This window comes from Oncorhynchus tshawytscha, linkage group LG19 (assembly GCF_018296145.1).
Source record: "Oncorhynchus tshawytscha isolate Ot180627B linkage group LG19, Otsh_v2.0, whole genome shotgun sequence".
Lineage (NCBI taxonomy): Eukaryota > Metazoa > Chordata > Actinopteri > Salmoniformes > Salmonidae > Oncorhynchus > Oncorhynchus tshawytscha.
Window position 1 is genome coordinate 47,446,468 of NC_056447.1, and position 21,469 is coordinate 47,467,936.

The 21,469-nt window shown below is 43.6% G+C and overlaps 1 pseudogene; it reads left to right on the forward strand.

Annotated features, from left to right (window-relative positions):
* Positions 1–21,469, forward strand: part of LOC112219025 — a 76,967-nt pseudogene that overhangs the window by 36,955 nt on the left and 18,543 nt on the right.

A 21,469-nucleotide genomic window follows, 5' to 3' on the forward strand; every position in this document is an offset into this window, starting at 1 on the left:
GATGATGTAGGAATGAGCTGCTGTCATCGAGTTACATAATCATCTCAGGATGCACTTTTTCTGTGTGTGTGTGTGTGTGTGTGTGTGTGTGTGTGTGTACGTATGTGTGTTTTGAATGCAGTCAGCCCACGGTATCTAAAAGAGGCCCCTTTATTTGCATGGAAAAGGCCGAGTCAAAAGTGTGGTCACTAGATTGGATAGATAATATAGTAGTAGATATAAGATAGTACATATAATGACCATACGTACTAAACACTGTTGCCTTTAGACAGATGATATCAGGATATCAAGACAGATATCGGAGACGGATATCAAGACGGATATCAAGACAGTCTTTTTCATGAACTTATTCTACCGTTACACATGACCGGTATCCCTCTTTTACACTATCCTGTGATACCCACCAGAACTATCCTGTGATACCTACCAGAACTATCCTGTGATACCCACCAGAACTATCCTGTGATACCTACCAGAACTATCCTGTGATACCCACCAGAACTATCCTGTGATACCCACCAGAACTATCCTGTGATACCCACCAGAACTATCCTGTGATACCTACCAGAACTATCCTGTGATACCTACCAGAACTATCCTGTGATACCTACCAGAACTATCCTGTGATACCTACCAGAACTATCCTGTGATACCCACCAGAACTATCCTGTGATACCCACCAGAACTATCCTGTGATACCCACCAGAACTATCCTGTGGTACCTACCAGAACTATCCTGTGATACCCACCAGAACTATCCTGTGATACCTACCAGAACTATCCTGTGATACCCACCAGAACTATCCTGTGATACCCACCAGAACTATCCTGTGGTACCTACCAGAACTATCCTGTGATACCCACCAGAACTATCCTGTGATACCCACCAGAACTATCCTGTGATACCCACCAGAACTATCCTGTGATACCCACCAGAACTATCCTGTGATACCCACCAGAACTATCCTGTGATACCCACCAGAACTATCCTGTGATACCTACCAGAACTATCCTGTGATACCCACCAGAACTATCCTGTGGTACCCACCAGAACTATCCTGTGATACCCACCAGAACTATCCTGTGATACCCACCAGAACTATCCTGTGATACCCACCAGAACTATCCTGTGATACCCACCAGAACTATCCTGTGATACCCACCAGAACTATCCTGTGATACCCACCAGAACTATCCTGTGATACCCACCAGAACTATCCTGTGATACCCACCAGAACTATCCTGTGATACCCACCAGAACCGTACTGTGATGGTCCAGATTTTCTTTTCACTTTGTCGGTTCTAGTGCCGACAAAACCGTTTTAATGGTAGATAGGTGAGACAGAAGAGTATATATCAGGTCATGTTGCTGGTATCAAAGTCCAATTCTCATGTCGTCCCTTTTCTAGACTATAGATAATATATATATTTTTATGTTGTATTATCACATACACCAGATAGGTGTACTGAAATGTGTTGTTTTATAGGGTAAGCCATAGCAATACAGCACCCTGGAGCAAATGTGTGTTAAGTGCTTTGCTCAAGGGCACAGACAGATTTTTCACCTTGTCGACTCAGGTATTTGAACCGGCAACATTTCGTTTACTGGCCCAACGCTCTAACCGTTCAGCTACCTGCTGCCCTAATGAACCACATCAGAACCACATCAAGTGTGTAAAGAATCTAATTGAAGGACTTGTATGAACTGCAGTTTATTCAATGTTATTCCTTTTCTACTTAATCCCTTCCATCTCTTTCATATTCTCCCTCTGTCTTCCTCCTCTCTCTCAATTCAGTTCAAGGGGCTTTATTGGCATGGGAAACGTGTTAACATTGCCAAAGCAAGTGAGGTAGATATTATACAAAAGTGAAATAAACAATAACAATTAACAGTAAACATTACACAGACAGAAGTTTCAAAACAATAAAGACATTACAAATGTCATATTATATATATATACAGTGTTGTAACAATGTACAAATAGTTAAAGTACACAAGGGAAAATAAATAAGTATAAATATGGGTTGTATTTACAATGGTGTTTGTTCTTCACTGGTTGCCCTTTTCTTGTGGCAACAGGTCACAAATCTTGCTGCTGTGATGGCACACTGTGGAACTTCACCCAGTAGATATGGGAGTTTATCAAAATTGGATTTTCTCTCTCTCTCTCTCTCTCTCTCTCTCTCTCTCTCTCTCTCATTCACTATCCCTCTCTCTTGTTCTTTCTCTCTCACACTATCTCTCTCTTGTTCGCTCTCGCGCTCTTGCTCCCTTTCTCTCTCATTCACTATCTCTCTCGTGCTCTCGCTCCCAATCTCTCTCTCTCTCTCATTCTCTCCCTTTCTCTCTCATTCACTATCTCTCTCGTGCTCTCGCTCCCAATCTCACTCTCTCTCTCTCTCATTCTCTCTCTTTCTCTCTCATTCACTATCTCTCTCGTGCTCTCGCTCCCAATCTCACTCTCTCTCTCTCTCATTCTCTCTCTTTCTCTCTCATTCACTCTCTCTCGTGCTCTCGCTCCCAATCTCACTCTCTCTCTCTCTCATTCTCTCTCTTTCTCTCTCATTCACTATCTCTCTCGTGCTCTCGCTCCCAATCTCACTCTCTCTCTCTCTCTCATTCTCTCTCTCTTTCTCTCTCATTCACTATCTCTCTCTCTCTTGTTCTCTTTCTCTCTCGTTCACTGTCTCTCGTGCTCTCGCTCCCAATCTCACTCTCTCTCTCTCTCGTTCTCTTGCTCTCTCGCTCTCTCGCTCTCTCATTCTCTTGCTCTCTCTCCCTCTCTCTCTCCCTCCCCCCTCTCTCTCTCTTCCTCCCTCTCATTCTGTTTCGTCTCTCTATCACGCTCAGTCTCTCGTTCACTATTTCACTGACTTTCTCTCCTCCTCTCACACTCAGTCTCTCTCCATCCCCCTTTCTCTTGTCCCCCCCTCAATGCCAAGGTTTTGTGCTCACTGCTCACCCAGTCAGTTCATTTCAGAGAGTGCCTCTCACTCCCTGTGCCTCTGAGAGCCCCTCAAGTCTCAGACACCAGACGGATTTCAAAGACTCACTTAAATTTTACATCGATTTTCCTCCATGCATGTTTTTGCATAATCCCGGCAACATTACCTAGCTCTCCTTAGCCAAAAAAACAACATTGCTCTCTCTCTCTCCAGTCTGAACCAAGCCTTTGGCTTCTAACAGTAATTTAATTAGTCTGTTTTCTGACTTGAAGTTTGTTCTGTATGTTGGCATTCTGTACAAAACACGAAGCCTAGGCCTCATGGAAGCTATTGACGATTCACGCAAGACATGGATGTGGACGGACGGCGAGCCATGAATAAATAATCAAATGTACAGTAACATAGATAGAAGAATGATTCCAGTCCCTTTTTTGTGTGTTGTAACAGTGGGATTCCAGGGAAGAAGTGTGGAACTATCATAGTGAGAGCAGAGGAGCTGAGCAATTGCAGGGTGAGTTATTTTTGTGTGTTTAAAAAAAAAACTCACTTGCAGTATGAAGCTGTTGTTTAGCCCCTTGAATGAACAGGCATCATCAAAATGGACAACTTTAGCCTTTTAAACAGTGGATGTTTAGTCATACATACAGTATCCACATACTCCAACAAACAAACACACGCACACACTCACATACGCGAACACACATGCACAAACATTATTTTAAGTGTAAGCACAGAAATCACACGTTGCCTGTTTCCCAACGAGTAGCTCTCTATGTACTACAGTGACCTTAAACCCAACACCTACAGTTCCTTTGGAAAGTATTCAGACCCCTTGACTTTTTCCACTACATTTTCCATAATGAGAAAGTGAAAACAGATATGTTATTTACATAAGTATTCAGACCCTTTGCTGTATGACTGGAAATTGAGCTCAGATGCATCCTGTTTCCATTGATCATCATTGAGATGTTTCTACAACTTGATTGGAGGCGACCTGTGGTAAATTCAATTTGTTGGACATGATTTGGAAAGACACACCCTGTCTATATAAGGTCCCACACTTGACAGTTGTGGTAGACTCTTTCAAACTACACTTTTATTATATGATTTGCAAAAATGGAGAATCAACCATACACTCAACACCGCATAGTTGAAAGCTCAATAAATTGTGTCAGTTGTAGGTTTATACATGGCAGTGAGCAGATAGTGTGTAAAAGGCAATTAGTTGTCTGTGCAGATTTAAGATAGCACGAGGTTGATAGCCTGATGGCTCAACCGTCTAGCTGCATTCACAACAGCAAACACTATAATATCCATGTGACTTTCTGTAGACAGTAAATCCACGGGATGTCGTTTGGGTGCTGCGGTCGCACCCAAATGGACCTTAGCTATATGCCCGCCCAATCTTGTCTGATATGCCCAATTTTGCCTGATACAAAGGCAAGTTTGTATCAGGTTAGAAAAGACACAAGCATATAACGAGATATTTCTTTATACAGTAAAACACAGGATAGCATGACAAATTATGTAATTTCCCACAACATTTCCTCCCTTTTTAGGCTAAGTCTCAACCTAATAGAAAATGACACAAGTATTTTCATTAAGCTGTTGCGACTCTAGGGGCAGTATTTTCATTTTTGGGAAAAATACGTTCCCGTTTTAAACGGGATATTTTGTCAGGACAAGATGCTAGAATATGCATATAATTGACCGCTTTGGATAGAAAACACTCTAATGTTTCCAAAACTGTAAAGATATTGTCTGTGAGTATAACAGAACTGATGTTGCAGGCGAAAGCCTGAGAAAAATCCATTCCGGAAGTGCCCCATATTTTGAAAGCGTCAGATGATGACAACGGTCCCGTTCACAGGATGGGGTGTCACTATTAAACAAGCATTAACATGAAGAACAAGATGGAACAGGACACACTTTCTTACACATAGTATATTACAATTGTAAATGACCACTGTTGTCATTGAGTTTCAATCCTTCACATAGTGCAATTCATTCTCAGAAGGGAGAAAGGGACATATGAATTTAACATCAATACATACTATATCACCACACAAAAGGCAATTGCTTTGTTGAGACTGTCCATATTGCCACAGGGTCACCATGACGGTAGGCCCTTAACTCTACCGTGGGAGCATTATTCACATAACCCCCGCTGTGAGCATGTCCTATGGACATGTTGCACCATTAACTAAATGTTTTTTACCTTGGTGTTATGGATTATCATCATCTTCATCAGACATGTAATCAGACATAGGAAATAAATGAGATAAATAGGGTTCTGAGGCATCTCCTTCAGGGGTCAGTAATGACATGACAAGAATAGCCTCAATGTCTTTGCTGCACAATTTCTTTACACAAGTTTTAATAATATAAAAAATAACTAAGCCATAAATCAACCAGTGAAATATTGTAGCTCCCATAACGCCAAATAATGACTGAACCTATCCAAACGGATTCCAATCGTTGTCTGGTTGGTGTTCTTTTGCAAAATCACCGCAAGCTTTTCAGATGTTCCACTACAATAGTCAAGTTAACCTCACCCTGGGGTATGAATGTACAGTAATGGTCACCTATCATTTGACACACTCTTATGCAAACATTCTGTCCCTGTATGTACTTAGCCTCTGGTTACAAATATATTTTGCACAATTAATCATTCTATCTAACTCATAACACATTATTCACTACTGCTATAGTCCACTTACACAGTTATAAACATACTAAAACATGCTCAAGTCAATTGTACTGTATCATCCAGAAATGCATATGTATTGATGTGCTTTAACATTGGAATTCTGATAACTTCTTTAAAACAACTTTCCTACTATCAATGTTATACAACCCAAATTTAGAATGACAGTCTTCAATGCTCCACGTTGAGTTTATCACTCAAATTCAAGACCCTCAACTTAGCACACACCAACACAGGTAGAATGCATATTTGCAAACAGGGAACCATATATAGACAGTTTGTACTACTTATTACCAGTATTAACCTTTCTCATTATGGCCCCTGTTTATCCCTGTCTTACACTGTCATGAGTGGCATGTTAATGACAGATCGGTATCTCAATGCAGTCTACATTACTATACATTTTTGCAGTGTGCAGACCTCCACAATCAACCTGCTACCCCCAAACAAACAATTACAGGCAAGGTTGACCCCACCCCCTCCTGGCACTCATCCTTCTTGCGTGTCTTCATGTTCTTCTTCAGAGAGTGTTTCAGTTTATCCTTCAAATGGCACATGTTCAAAGTGGATGGCCCTTTATAATGCCTTTCACCTGAGCCACCATTTTCCTTTACAGTCCCCTAACAGCATGAAAGAAGTTGACAGGATCTCTCTCCATGCTCACTCCACGTGGACTCATGTCACACTCCTGAGAGAAAAACATGAGAGAAAAGGCAGTTGATAGCTTCGACTGGATGCTGTGTACAGGTTGCTGGCTAAGACTCAGGTCTCACGGTAGGAGTGGTGAAGGAAAAGGTCATAGTGAACACCGTTTCTTCAGCCGGTTAGGGGGGGGTTGAGGCTCACACTGTTCTTGACTATCAATTTATACCTTCCATGCATCTAGACACCATCTGTGGTCACCTTCGCCATAACCTCGAAAAAGGACAGACCAAAACAACAGTTTAAGGCATTTTTCATTCAGAAAAATATTTATCATATAACAAATTATTAACTTTCCAATTTTCTTAATACAACATTCCTAAAACAAATGTCAAATAGCATAACACACTTGTTGAAACCATTTTGAAAATGTGCTTATACTCCCTTATCATACTGACAACCTCCCCGCAGAGTTATCCCTTAGGGAGGAATCCCAACCGTATAGCAGACCCAACCTGGTGAGATTTGTATCAAAACAAGACAAAAACAAACAGACAACACAACAACAGCAATACACAATTAATTCATATTAAACTAGAGGTGGGAAAAAGGGTTCCTTCTTTCATAGGCAGACATGTGAAGAAACACATTAGCATATTTACCAAAAGCCCCAAGGGACTAGTAACTAAAGACTACAGCTGCCTGTTACATAAAAAATGACCAAATTAGAATAACAAATCAAATTAGAATTACAACTCTTGATGACTCATAAGGTAATGGGAAAATAGACTAGAGACAGGTGTCCCTCATTCAGGGCAGCACTCTCTCTTATTCTCGTGTTCTAAATTACACATAGGACTATTGCTAAATTATAAACTTCTTCCTAATCATTAGTGTTTAGATATTACATTTAAATCTCACCCAATGTCTTCAGTTTTTCTAGTGAGTGTGATCAGGCCTTACCAGGAAGTCTGCTACTCTTTGTTTATTATCTATGCATAGTCACTTTGACTCTACCTAAATGTGCCTCCACACATTGACTCTTTACTGGTACCCCCTGTATATAGCCTCGCTATTGTTATTTTACTGCTGCTGTTTAATTATTTGTTACTTAAATGTTTTATTTGACATTTTTTACTTTTCTATTTTTTACTTAACACATATTTTTCTTAAAGCATTGTTGGTTAAGGGCTTGTAGGTAAGTATTTCACTCTATGGTCTACACCTGCGGTCTCACCCAAACTAACGGTTTTCTTTAGGTGAAGTAGAGGCGGACCAAAATGCAGCATGATTGTTATTCATGTTTTTTAATGAAGAAAACTATACATGAATAAACTAACAAAAAACAATAAATGTGAGAAAACCTAAACAGCCTATCTGGTGACAACAAACACAAAGACAGGAACAATCACCCACGAAACACTCAAAGAATATGGCTGCCTAAATATGGTTCCCAATCAGAGACAACGATAATCACCTGCCTATGATTGAGAACCACCTCAGGCAACCATAGACTTTGCTAGAAAACCCCACTAAGCCACAATCCCAAAACCTACGAAAAAACCCAATACAAAAACACACCACAAAATAAACCCATGTCACACCCTGGCCTGACCAAATAAATAAAGCAAACACAAAATACTAAGACCAGGGTGTGACAGAACCCCCCCCAAGGTGCGGACTCCCGGCCGCACACCTGAACCCATAGGGGAGGGTCCGGGTGGGCGTCTGTCCACGGTGGCGGCTCCGGCTCGGGACGTGGACCCCACTCCAACCAAGTCTTAGTCCCCCTGTAACGCGTCCTTTGATTGGCGACCCTCGCCGCCGACCTTGGCCTAATAACCCTCACCAAGGACCCCACTGGACTGAGGGGCAGCTCGGGACTGAGGTAGAAGCTCGGGACTGAGGTAGAAGCTCGGGACTGAGGTAGAAGCTCGGGACTGAGGTAGAAGCTCGGGACTGAGGGGAAGCTCGGCACTGAGGGGAAGCTCGGCACTGAGGGGAAGCTCGGCACTGAGGGGAAGCTCGGCACTGAGGGGAAGCTCGGCACTGAGGGGAAGCTCGGCACTGAGGGGAAGCTCGGCACTGAGGGGAAGCTCGGCACTGAGGGGAAGCTCAGCACTGAGAGGAAGCCCAGTACCGAGAGGAAGCCCAGTACTGAGAGGAAGCTCGGGCAGGTAGTTGGCTCTGGCAGATCCTGGCTAGCTGGTGGTTCTGGCAGATCCTGGCTGACTGGCGGTTCTGGAAGATCATGGCTGACTGGCGGTTCTGGAAGATCATGGCTGACTGGCGGATCTGGAAGATCCTGGCTGACTGGCGGATCCTGGCTGACTGGCGGATCTGGAAGATCCTGGCTGACTGGCGGATCTGGAAGATCATGGCTGACTGGCAGATCTGGAAAATCATGGCTGACTGGTGGATCCTGGCTGACTGGCGGCTCTAGCTGCTCTGGCTGCTCCATGCAGACTGACAGCTCTGGCTGATCCATGCAGATTGGCAGCTCCATGCAGACTGGCAGCTCCGGCTGCTCCATGCAGACTGGCAGCTCCGGCTGCTCCATGCAGACTGGCAGCTCCGGCTGCTCCATGCAGACTGGCGGCTCCGGCTGCTCCATGCAGACTGGCAGCTCCGGCTGCTCCATGCAGACTGGCGGCTCCGGCTGCTCCATGCAGACTGGCTGCTCCATGCAGACTGACAGCTCTGGCTGCGCTGAACAGGCAGGAGACTCCGGCAGCGCTGGAGAGGAGGTAGGCTCTGGCAGCGCTAAACAGGCGGGAGACTCCGGCAGCGCTGGAGAGGAGGAAGGCTCTGACAGCGCTAGACAGGCGGGAGACTCCGACAGCGCTGGAGAGGAGAAAGGCTCTGGCAGCGCTGAACAGGCGAGGCGCACTGAAGGCCTGGTGCGTGGTGCTGGCACTGGTGGTACTGGGCCGAGAACACGCACAGGAAGCCTGGTGCGGGGAGCTGCCACCGGAGGACTGGTGTGTGGAGGTGGCACAGGATGGACCGGACCGTGAAGGCGTACTGGAGAGCTTGAGAGCAGGGCTGGCACAGGACGTGCAAGGCTAGGGAGATGCACAGGAGGCCTGGTGCGTGAGGCTGGCACAATCTTCACCAGCCGACTAACACGCACCTCAGGACGAGTATGGAGCGCTGACCCAGGTGCCATCAAATCCCCGACACGCTCCGTCGGGCGAATATCGTACCTAAAGCACCAAACTAGCAACTCCCTCATAACTCTCTCCTCCACTTTCCCCATTAACTCCTTCACAGTCTCTGCTTCACTCACCTCCAACACCGGCTCTGGTTCTGGTCTCCTCCTTGGCTCCTCACGATAAACAGGGGGAGTTGGCTCAGGTCTGAACCCTGACTCTGCCACACTCTCCCTGACACCCCCCCCAATAAATTTTTGGGGCTGACTCTCGGGCTTCCTTCCGCGCCGCCGTGCTTGTCTCTCCAACTCCATTCTCCTATAACCTTCCGCGCACTGCTCCATCGAATCCCAGGCGGGCTCCGGCACTCTCCCTGGGTCGACCGCCCACCTGTCTATCTCCTCCCAAGAAGTATAGTCCATACTCTTGCCCTCCAAAACGTCTTCCCACGTCCATTCCTCTTGTCGCTGCTGTTGCTGCCTTTCACCACGCCACCTGGTCCTGTTGTGGTGGGTGATTCTGTAACAGTTTTCCTTAGGTGAAGTAGAGGCGGACCAAAATGCAGCATGATTGTTATTCATGTTTTTTAATGAAGAAAACTATACATGAATAAACTAACAAAAAACAATAAATGTGAGAAAACCTAAACAGCCTATTTGGTGACAACAAACACAAAGACAGGAACAATCACCCACGAAACACTCAAAGAATATGGCTGCCTAAATATGGTTCCCAATCAGAGACAACGATAATCACCTGCCTCTGATTGAGAACCGCCTCAGGCAACCATAGACTTTGCTAGAAAACCCCACTAAGCCACAATCCCAAAACCTACGAAAAACCCCAATACAAAAACACACCACAAAATAAACCCATGTCACACCCTGGCCTGACCAAATAAAGAAAGAAAACACAAAATACTAAGACCAGGGCGTGACACAAACAGACCGTAGCTATACGCCCAGTCTTATGACTAAGTCCCAGAAAGGCAAGTTTGTATAAAGTTAGAAAAAAACTCTAGCATATAACAAGAGACAATTCTTTAAACAGTAAAACACGGGATAGCATGACTAACTAAGTAATTTTCCGCGACACTACATGTGAGAGCAAAAACCAAGTCATGAGGTCGAAGAGCTCCGAGACAGGATTGTGTCGAGGCACAGATCTGGGGAAGCGTACCAAAAAATGTCTGCAGCATTGAAGATCCCCAAAACACAGTGGCCTCCATCATTCTTAAATGGAAGAAGTTTGGATGGTCACTCTGACAGAGCTCTAGAGTTCCTCAGTGGAGATGGGACAACGTTCCAGAAGAATAACGATCTCTGCTGCGACACACCAATCAGGCCTTTATGGTAGAGTGGCCAGACGGAAGCCACTCCTCAGTAAAAGGCACATGACAGCCCGCTTGAAGTTTGCCAAAAGGCACCTAAAGACTCTCAGACCACGAGAAACAAGATTCTCTGGTCTGATGAAACCAAGATTGAACTCAAGATTGAAAAGACGATCAGTATTTACCTGGCTAAAAGAGAAGGAATATAATATCTATTGTTTACAGGAAACTCATTCAACAATTTTAAGTGAAGTTTTGTTGAAAAAGGACTGGGGTGGCAAAATGTATTTCTCCCATGGGTGAAGAAATTCAAAAGGGATGATGGTATTAATTAACAGTAATTTTGATCCAAATGTGCATATTGTCCAAACAGATCATCAAGGTAGATGGATTATTTTAAATATGTTATTGGACAATAAACAGATATGGCTTATTAACCTATACGATCCAAACAATGATGATCCAAGCTTCTTTGAAAATATATATGAGAATTTATCAACTCTACAATCAACACTAGACTCTATTATTATGGTGGGAGATTTTAATACGGACTTAAATACCTCTATGGACCGTAAAGAAGATCACACTACAAACTATCATCCTCAGGCACTTTTGGAATTCATCAACGTCATGGATATATTGGAATTAGTGGATATATGGAGGCTTAAATACCCTGACCTAGTGAGATATATATGGCGGAGGCTTAATCAAGCTAGTCGTCTTGATTACATTCTTATGTCATTCTCTCTGGCACCAAAAGTTTAAAAAGTGTTGTTAGGGGACAGAATGCAGTCGGATTATCACATAATTGGCATATATATTACTCTTACAGAAATTCCACGTGGGCGAGGATATTGGAAATTTAATCAAAGCCTCTAGATGATAAATTGTTTAGAACTAGGACAGAATAATTTATAACTGACTTTTTCAGACACAACATAGGTTCAACAGATCCCCTTATTGTGTGGGACACTTTTAAATGTGCCTTTATTTATTTATTTCACCTTTATTTAACCAGGTAGGCTAGTTAAGAACAAGTTCTAATTTACAACTTCGACCTGGCCAAGATAAAGCAAAGCAGGTTGACACATACAACAACACAGAGTTACACATGGAATAAACAAACATACAGTAGAAAAAGTCTATATACAGTGTGTGCAAATGAGTTAGGGTAAGGGAGGTAAGGCAATAAATAGGCCATGTGGCGAAGTAATTAAAATATAGCAATAAACACTGTAATGGTAGATGTGCAGAAGATGAATGTGCAAGTAGAGATACTGGGGTGCAAAAGAGCAAGATAAATAAATAAATAAATACAGTATGGGGATGAGATAGTTGGATAGGCTATTTACAGATGGGCTATGTACAGGTGCAGTGATCTGTGAGCTGCTCTGACAGCTGGTGCTTAAAGCTAGTGAGGGAGATATGAGTCTCCAGCTTCAGTGATTTTTGCAGTTCGCTCCAGTCATTGGCAGCATAGATCTGAAAGGAAAGGCGACCAAAGGAAGAATTGGCTTTGGGGGTGACCAGTGAGATATACCTGCTGGAGCGCTACGAGTGGGTGCTGCTATGGTGACGAGTGAGCTGAGATAAGGCGGGGCTTTACCTAGCAGAGACTTGTAGATGACCTGGAGCCAGTTGGTTTGGCGGGGGAGAGTATGAAGCGAGAGCCAGCCAACGAGAGCGTACAGGTCGCAGTGGTGGGTATTATATGGGGCTTAGGTGACAAAACAGATGTCACTGTGATAGACTGCATCCAGTTTGTTGAGTAGAGTGTTGGAGGCTATTTTGTAAATGACATCGCCAAAGTCGAGGATCGGTAGGATGGTCAGTTTTACAAGGGTATGTTTTGCAGCATGAGTGAAGGATGCTTTGTTGCGAAATAGGAAGCCGATTATAGATTTAATTTGGGATTGGAGATGCTTAATGTGACTATGGAAGGAGAGTTTACAGTCGAACCAGACACCTAGGTATATGTAGTTGTCCACATATTCTAAGTCAGAACCGTCTAGAGTAGTGATGCTGGATGGGTGGGCAGGTGCGGGCAGCGATCGGTTGAAGAGCATGCATTTAGTTTTACTTAAGAGCAGTTGGAGGCCACGGAAGGAGAGTTGTATAGCATTGAAGCTCATCTAGAGGTTAGTTAACACAGTGTCCAAAGAAGGGCCAGAGGTATAGAGAATGGTGTCGTCTGCGTAGAGGTGGATCAGAGAATCACCAGCAGCAAGAGCGACATCATTGATGTATACAGAGAAGAGTCGGCACGAGAATTGAACCCTGTGGCACCCCATAGAGACTGCCAGAGGTCCGGACAACAGGCCCTCTGACTTGACACACTGAACTCTATCAGAGAAGTAGTTGGTGAACCAGGCGAGGCAATCATTTGAGAAACCAAGGCTGTTGAGTCTGCTGATAAGAATGTGGTGATTGACAGAGTCGAAAGCCTTGGCCAGGTCGATGAATACGGCTGCACAGTAATGTCTCTTATCGATGGCAGTTATGATATCGTTTAGGACCTTGAGCGTGGCTGAGGTGCACCCATGACCAGCTAGGAAACCAGATTGCATAGCGGAGAAGGCACAGTGGGATTCGAAATGGTCAGTAATCTGTTTGTTAACTTGGCTTTCAAAGACCTTAGAAAGGCAGGGTAAGATATAGGTCTGTAACAGTTTGGGTATAGAGTGTCTCCCCTTTGAAGAGGGGGATGACCGTGGCAGCTTTCCAGTCTTTGGGGCTCTCAGACGATACGAAAGAGAGGTTGAACAGGCTAGTAATAGGGGTTGCAACAATTTCGGCAGATAATTTTAGAAAGAGGTGGTCCAGATTGTTGAGCCCAGGTGATTTGTAGGGGTCCAGATTTTGCAGCTCTTTCAGAACATCAGCTATCTGGATTTGGGTGAAGGAGAAATGGGGAGGCTTGGGCAGGTTGCTGTGGGGGGTGCAGGGCTGTTGATCGGGGTAGGGGTAGCCATGTGGAAAGCATGGCCAGTCTTAGAAAAATGCTTATTGAAATTCTCAATTATTGTGGATTTATCGGTGGTGACAGTGTTTCCTAGCCTCAGTGCAGTGGGCAGCTGGGAGGAGGTGCTCTTATTCTCTATGGACATTACAGTGTCCCGGAACTTTTTTGAGTTTGTGCTACAGGATGAGAATTTCTGCTTGAAAAAGCTAGCCTTAGCTTTCCTAACTGCCTGTGTATATTGGTTCCTAACTTCCCTGAAAAGTTGCATATCACGGGGGCTATTCAATGCTAATGCAGAACGCCACAGTATTGTTTTGTGCTGGTCAAGGGCAGTCAGGTCTGGAGTGAACCAAGGCCTATATCTGTTCCTGGTTCTACATTTTTTGAAAGGGGCATGCTTATTTAAGATGGTGAGGAAGGCACTTTTAAATAATAACCAGGCATCCTCTGCTGATGGGATGAGGTCAATATCCTTCCAGGATACCCGGTGCCAGGTCGATTAGAAAGGCCTGCTCACTGAAGTGTTTTAGGGAGCGTTTGACAGTGATGAGGGGTGGTCGTTTGACCGCAGACCCATTACGGATGCAGGCAAGGAGGCAGTGATGGCTGAGATCTTGGTTGAAAACAGCACAGGTGTATTTAGAGGGCAAGTTGGTTAGGATGATATCTATGAGGGTGCCCGTGTTTACGGATTTGGGGTTGTACTTGGTGGGTTCATTGATAATTTGTGCGAGATTGAGGGTATCAAGTTTAGATTGTAGAATGGCCGGGGTGTTAAACATGTTCAAGTTTAGGTCACCTAGCAGCACGAGTTCTGAAGATACAGTATATGGGGGGCAACAATTCACATATGGTGTCCAGGGCACAGCTGGGGGCAGGGGATGGTGTGGTGGTTCATTTCTTTACTATCAAATGAGGGGAGACAAACTTATCACACAAGTCAGAGTTATACTTAAACTAAATATGTAATGATGAGAGCTTTGCAATAGCAATGACTTGTCAACTACTCACCATTTCTAATGATCCGTTGAGAGTGGAGAGACAAAAGTACAAAGGTATTTTATAGCCAAGATACACCCCTTTCAACCTACATGACGAACAACTGATACATATAATGTGTCACAAGGTTAAGACTCCAAACGGGAACCATCTCTCCCTGGTACGGTATAGAGCAGAAACATTAACTCATGCTCTGGAATGCTCTTTAGGTTTTATCACCCAAAGACATTGTAAATTTCCTCTGTCAGTGTTATCTCCCAGAGGCCCATCCTCAGTAGAACACACACACACAATAGTTAACAGAATACTCTGTTTTGTCGAATAAAACAACCATTTGATGCAATAAAAGCATTATAACATAGTCTTGCAGTTTTTCCCTTGACAGTGGTCTATAGCAAGCAGCAGCAATGAGAGACTTGTTTCTGGAAAGGTGAATTTTTAAAAGTAGAAGCTCGAATTGTTTGGGTACAGACCTGGATAGTAAGACAGAACTCTGCAGGCTATCTCTGCAGTAGATTGCAACACTGCCCCCTTTGGCAGATCTATCTTGTCGGAAAATGTTATAGTTAGGGATGGAAATTTGAGGCGTTTTGCTGGTCTTCCTAAGCCAGGATTCACACACGGCTAGGACATCCGGGTTGGCAGTATGTGCTAAAACAGTGAATAAAACAAACTTAGGGAGGAGGCGTCTAATGTTAACATGCATGAATCCAAGGCTTTTACGGTTACGGATGTCAACAAATGAGAGCACCTGGGGAGTAGGAGTGGAGCTAGGCACTGCAGGGCCTGGATTAACCTCTACGTCACCAGAGGAACAGAGGAGGAGTAGGATAAGGGTACAGCTAAAGGCTATCAGAACAGGTTGTCTAGTACGTTTGGAACAGAGAGTAAAAGGAGCAGGTTTCTGGGCGCGATAGAATAGATTCAAGGCATAATGTACAGACAAAGGTATGGTAGGATGTGAGTACATTGGAGGTAAACCTAGGCATTGAGTAATGATGAGAGAGATTTCTTTCTCTAGAGACGTTTAAACCAGGTGATGTCACCGCATATGTGGGAGGTGGAACTAAATGGTTGGTTAAGGCATATTGAGCAGGGCTAGAGGCTCTACAGTGAAATAAGAAAATAATCACTAACCAGGACAGTAATGGACAAGGCATATTGATATTAGGGAGAGGCATGCGTAGCCAGGTGATCATAGGGGTCCAGTGAGTGGTTGGGCTGGCTGGAGACACGGCGATTCAGACAACTAGCAGGCCCGGGGCTAGCAAGATAGCAGAAGGGCCTTACAGCAACATCTCGACGGAGGAAAGTCTGTTTTAGCCTCCGTGTGCGGTGACGTTGATAGACCCTTTGTGATGGATTAGTAGGGTTCCGAGTAGCAGAGGGGTCCAAGTCTAATTGACAAAATAGGTATAGTGGCCCAAGAAATTGGCCGATGGATCTATTCAGCTAACAGTCCAATATGCTCTAGACAGCTAGCGAGCCGCGGCTAGCAGATAGCGGGCCCTGGCTAGCAGGCTAGCAGATGGGCATTCAGAGGACGTCGCGGCATAGGGGCCAGTTGAGTACCCCCTCGAGCAGGTTAAGTCGGTAGTCCAGTCGTGAAGGATCGGTGGGGTTCCGTGCCCCATACCGGCAGTAGAAGGGGTCCGGGCATTGTAGCCCAGGAGTGGCTGATGGGCCTCTTCAGCTAGCTGGGAGAATGGGCCTAGCATGGGCTAGCTCCAGGCTAATTGGTGCTTGCTTCGGGACAGAGGTTAGCCAGGAGTAGTCACTCGGGTTGCAGCTAGCTAGCTGCAATGATCCGGTGAAAAGGTTCAGAGCTTGCGGTAGGAATCCGGGGATATGGAGAGAAAATAGGTCCAGTATGCTCTGGTTTGAGTCGTGTTGTACAAACTGGCGAGAGCTTTCCGAGCTAAACGTTAGCTGATGACCGCTATCAGTGGTTAGCTGACTAGTAGCTAGTGAGCTGGCTAGCTTCTGTTGGGGGATTCCGGTTCCGAGGTAAATAAAAAAACAGATCCACACCACGTTGGGTGAGGCGGGTTACAGGAGAGTATTTTGAAGTTGAGGTTTAGAAAAATACCAAAAAAATATATGCAAAGAAAAATATATAAAAAGATATATACATGGAACATGACAAGTGTCACGCCCTGGTCGAAGTATTTTGTGTTTATCTTCATGTATTGGGTCAGGCCAGGGTGTGGCATGGGTTTTTGTATGTGGTGTGTATATATTGGGATTGTAGCTAGTGGGGTGATCTAGCAAAGTCTATGGCTGTCTGGAGTGGTTCTCAATCAGAGGCAGGTGTTTATCGTTGTCTCTGATTGGGAACCATATTTAGGCAGCCATATTCTTTGAGTTTGTCGTGGGTGATTGTCCTTAGTGTCCTTGTTCCTGTCTTTGTTAGTTTTCACAAGTATAGGCTGTTTCGGTTTTCGTTTCGCTCATTTACGTTCTTTGTTTTGTAGTGTTTGTATTAATTTGTGTTTACGTTCGTTCATTAAACATGGATCGCAATCTACACGCTGCATTTTGGTCCGACTCTCCTTCACACCTAGAAAACCGTAACAACAAGATGAAGGACAAAGACGTCTGACTGCTACGCCATCTTGGATTAAGAGGCCATGCAAATTAGAGGCCATGCAATTCAGTACTCATTTATAAAACAATAGCAATTTAGATCAAAAGAGTCCATATTAACAAAGGAAATTGAAGGACTAACAGTACAGTAGATAGCAATAAAAACTGTACCCTAAAGGCACAGAATAGGTAAGAGGAAAAACAAAAAGAAATGGAGGAGCTTATTCAAGAATGATCCAGTGTAATATATTATAAAAAATAAAGCGAACTGGATGGAATAGGGGGACATGCACCAAATTCTTTTTCAATCTTCAATATAGAAATGCTACCAAAAAAATGTATTGAAACTTGTTACAAATGATGGAGTTACGCATGATTCACCGAAGTATGTCTTGAAAGAGGAAGTAAAGTACTTTAAGAATATGTTTTCATTTCAGTCTCCTCCATCTCCACTAACCGAAGCTAATTGTATTGATATTTTTCCTAATAATAATGTAAAATTAATATCTGTACAGACAGACTCAGGTCAAGGCCAAATTACAGAGGAGGAACTTCTTGATGCAATTAAAGCCTTTAAGGCTGGGAAAACTCCAGGGCCGGATGGCATACCAGTGGAAGTATACCATTTTTATGTATTTTTTCTCAGAGGACCGTTATTAGCATGTTTTAACCACTCCTATATAAATGGTAGATTATTGGACACTCAACAAGAAGGTCTGATATCATTATTACTGAAACAGGACCCAAGTGGTATATATACATTGGAGGCGTCAGTGCTGTGATGCAAAAATCCCAGCTAAATGCTTGGCGCATAGAATGAAAAAAGTATTGTCAGATATTATTCATCCTAATCAGACAGTTTTTTTTTATATGGACGATACATTAGAGATAATATAAGACAAGGTCTTTCAGCATGACAATGATCCCAAACACACCGCCCGGGCAACGAAGGAGTGGCTTCGTAAGAAGCATTTCAAGGTCCTGGAGTGGCCTAGCCAGTCTCCAGATCTCAACCCCATAGAAAATCTTTGGAGGGAGTTGAAAGTCCGTGTTGCCCAGCAACAGCCCCAAAACATCATTGCTCTAGAGGAGATCTGCATGGAGGAATGGGCCAAAATACCAGCAACAGTGTGTGAAAACCTTGTGAAGACTTACAGAAAATGTTTGACCTCTGTCATTGCCAACAAAGGGTATATAACAAAGTATTGAGATAAACTTTTGTTATTGACCAAATACTTATTTTCCACCATAATTTGCAAATAAATTCATTAAAAATCCGACAATGTGATTTTCTAGATTTTTTTTTCTCATTTTGTCTGTCATAGTTGAAGTGTACCTATGATGAAAATTACAGGCCTCTCTCATCTTTTTAAGTGGGAGAACTTGCACAATTGGTGGCTGACTAAATACTTTTTTGCCCCACTGTATGTATGTATGTATGAATGTTTATGTATTCATATGTATATGAATGGGTATATACAGTGCCTTGCGAAAGTATTCGTCCCCCTTGAACTTTGCGACCTTTTGCCACATTTCAGGCTTCAAACATAAAGATATAAAACTGTATTTTTTAGTGAAGAATCAACAACAAGTGGGACACAATCATGAAGTGGAACGACATTTATTGGATATTTCAAACTTTTTTAACAAATCAAAAACTGAAAAATTGGGCGTGCAACATTATTCAGCCCCTTTACTTTCAGTGCAGCAAACTCTCTCCAGAAGTTCAGTGAGGATCTCTGAATGATCCAATGTTGACCTAAATGACTAATGATGATAAATACAATCCACCTGTGTGTAATCAAGTCTCCGTATAAATGCACCTGCACTGTGATAGTCTCAGAGGTCCGTTAAAAGCGCAGAGAGCATCATGAAGAACAAGGAACACACCAGGCAGGTCCGAGATACTGTTGTGAAGAAGTTTAAAGCCGGATTTGGATACAAAAAGATTTCCCAAGCTTTAAACATCCCAAGGAGCACTGTGCAAGCGATAATATTGAAATGGAAGGAGTATCAGACCACTGCAAATCTACCAAGACCTGGCCGTCCCTCTAAACTTTCAGCTCATACAAGGAGAAGACTGATCAGAGATGCAGCCAAGAGGCCCATGATCACTCTGGATGAACTGCAGAGATCTACATCTGAGGTGGGAGACTCTGTCCATAGGACAACAATCAGTCGTATATTGCACAAATCTGGCCTTTATGGAAGAGTGGCAAGAAGAAAGCCATTTCTTAAAGATATCCATAAAAAGTGTTGTTTAAAGTTTGCCACAAGCCACCTGGGAGACACACCAAACATGTGGAAGAAGGTGCTCTGGTCAGATGAAACCAAAATTGAACTTTTTGGCAACAATGCAAAACGTTATGTTTGGCGTAAAAGCAACACAGCTCATCACCCTGAACCTACCATCCCCACTGTCAAACATGGTGGTGGCAGCATCATGGTTTGGGCCTGCTTTTCTTCAGCAGGGACAGGGAAGATGGTTAAAATTGATGGGAAGATGGATGGAGCCAAATACAGGACCATTCTGGAAGAAAACCTGATGGAGTCTGCAAAAGACCTGAGACTGGGACGGAGATTTGTCTTCCAACAAGACAATGATCCAAAACATAAAGCAAAATCTACAATGGAATGGTTCAAAAATAAACATATCCAGGTGTTAGAATGGCCAAGTCAAAGTCCAGACCTGAATCCAATCGAGAATCTGTGGAAAGAACTGAAAACTGCTGTTCACAAATGCTCTCCATCCAACCTCACTGAGCTCGAGCTGTTTTGCAAGGAGGAATGGGAAAAAATTTCAGTCTCTCGATGTGCAAAACTGATGGAGACATACCCCAAGCAACTTACAGCTGTAATCGCAGCAAAAGGTGGCGCTACAAAGTATTAACTTAAGGGGGCTGAATAATTTTGCACGCCCAATTTTTCAGTTTTTGATTTGTTAAAAAAGTTTGAAATATCCAATAAATGTCGTTCCACTTCATGATTGTGTCCCACTTGTTGTTGATTCTTCACAAAAAAATACAGTTTTATATCTTTATGTTTGAAGCCTGAAATGTGGCAAAAGGTCGCAAAGTTCAAGGGGGCCGAATACTTTCGCAAGGCACTGTACGTGTATGTATATGTATATGGATATATATTTACCAAAAAAAGATATGGGGGATTGGAAACGATGCAGGCAATTACATTGATGGAAGCAACAATCTTTCTGCAATATTAAGCTGATCCACCTCTTTAAAAAAAAAGATTGAATTCTTTGGCCTGAATACCAAGCGTCACGTCTGGAGGAAACCTGGCACCGTCCCTACAGTGATGCATGGTGGTTGGGGAGACTAGTTAGGATCGAGGGAAAGATGAGCAGAGCAAAGTACAGAGATCCTTGATGAAAACCTTCTCCAGAGTGCTCAGGACCTCAGACTGGGGCGAAGGTTCACTTTCCAACAGCACAACAACCTTTCCAACAGGACACAGCTAAGACAACGTAGGAATGGCTTCCGGTCAAATCTCTGACTGTCCTTGAGTGGGCTAGCAGGAGCACGGACTTGAACCCAATCGAACATCTCTGGAGAGACCTGAAAATAGCTGTGCAGCAACGCTCCCCATCCAGCCTGACAGAGCTTGAGAGGATCTGCAGAGAAGAATGGGAGAAACTCCCCAAATACAGGTGTGCCAAGTTTGTAGCGTCATACCCAAGAAGGCTCGATGCTGTTGTCATTGCCGAAGGTGTTCTTCAAACTACTGAGTAAAGGGTCTGAATACTTATGTAAATGTGATATTTCTGATTTTTATTTGTAATAAATTAGCAAAATGTCTAAACCTGTTTTTGCTTTGTCATTATGGGGTATTGTGTGTAGATTGATGAGGAACTTAAATAATTGAATACATTTTTGAATTAAGGATGTAAGGTAACAAAATTTGGAAAAAGTCAAGGGGTCTGAATACTTTCTGAAGGCACTGTACATCGATCAACAAGTTCGGATCTCTTGAAATAAGGTCTAAGGTGTTAGGGTGACAGTCACTGGACCCAGATTCGAGTCCCGGTCAGGGCTAACCCCTGAATTCGCTACAATACTGAGGCCCCCAGCCAATCAAAATTGGTCCCTGTCTGTGGTGTTGATTGTCTGGCTGTTCCATTCATCTGTAAC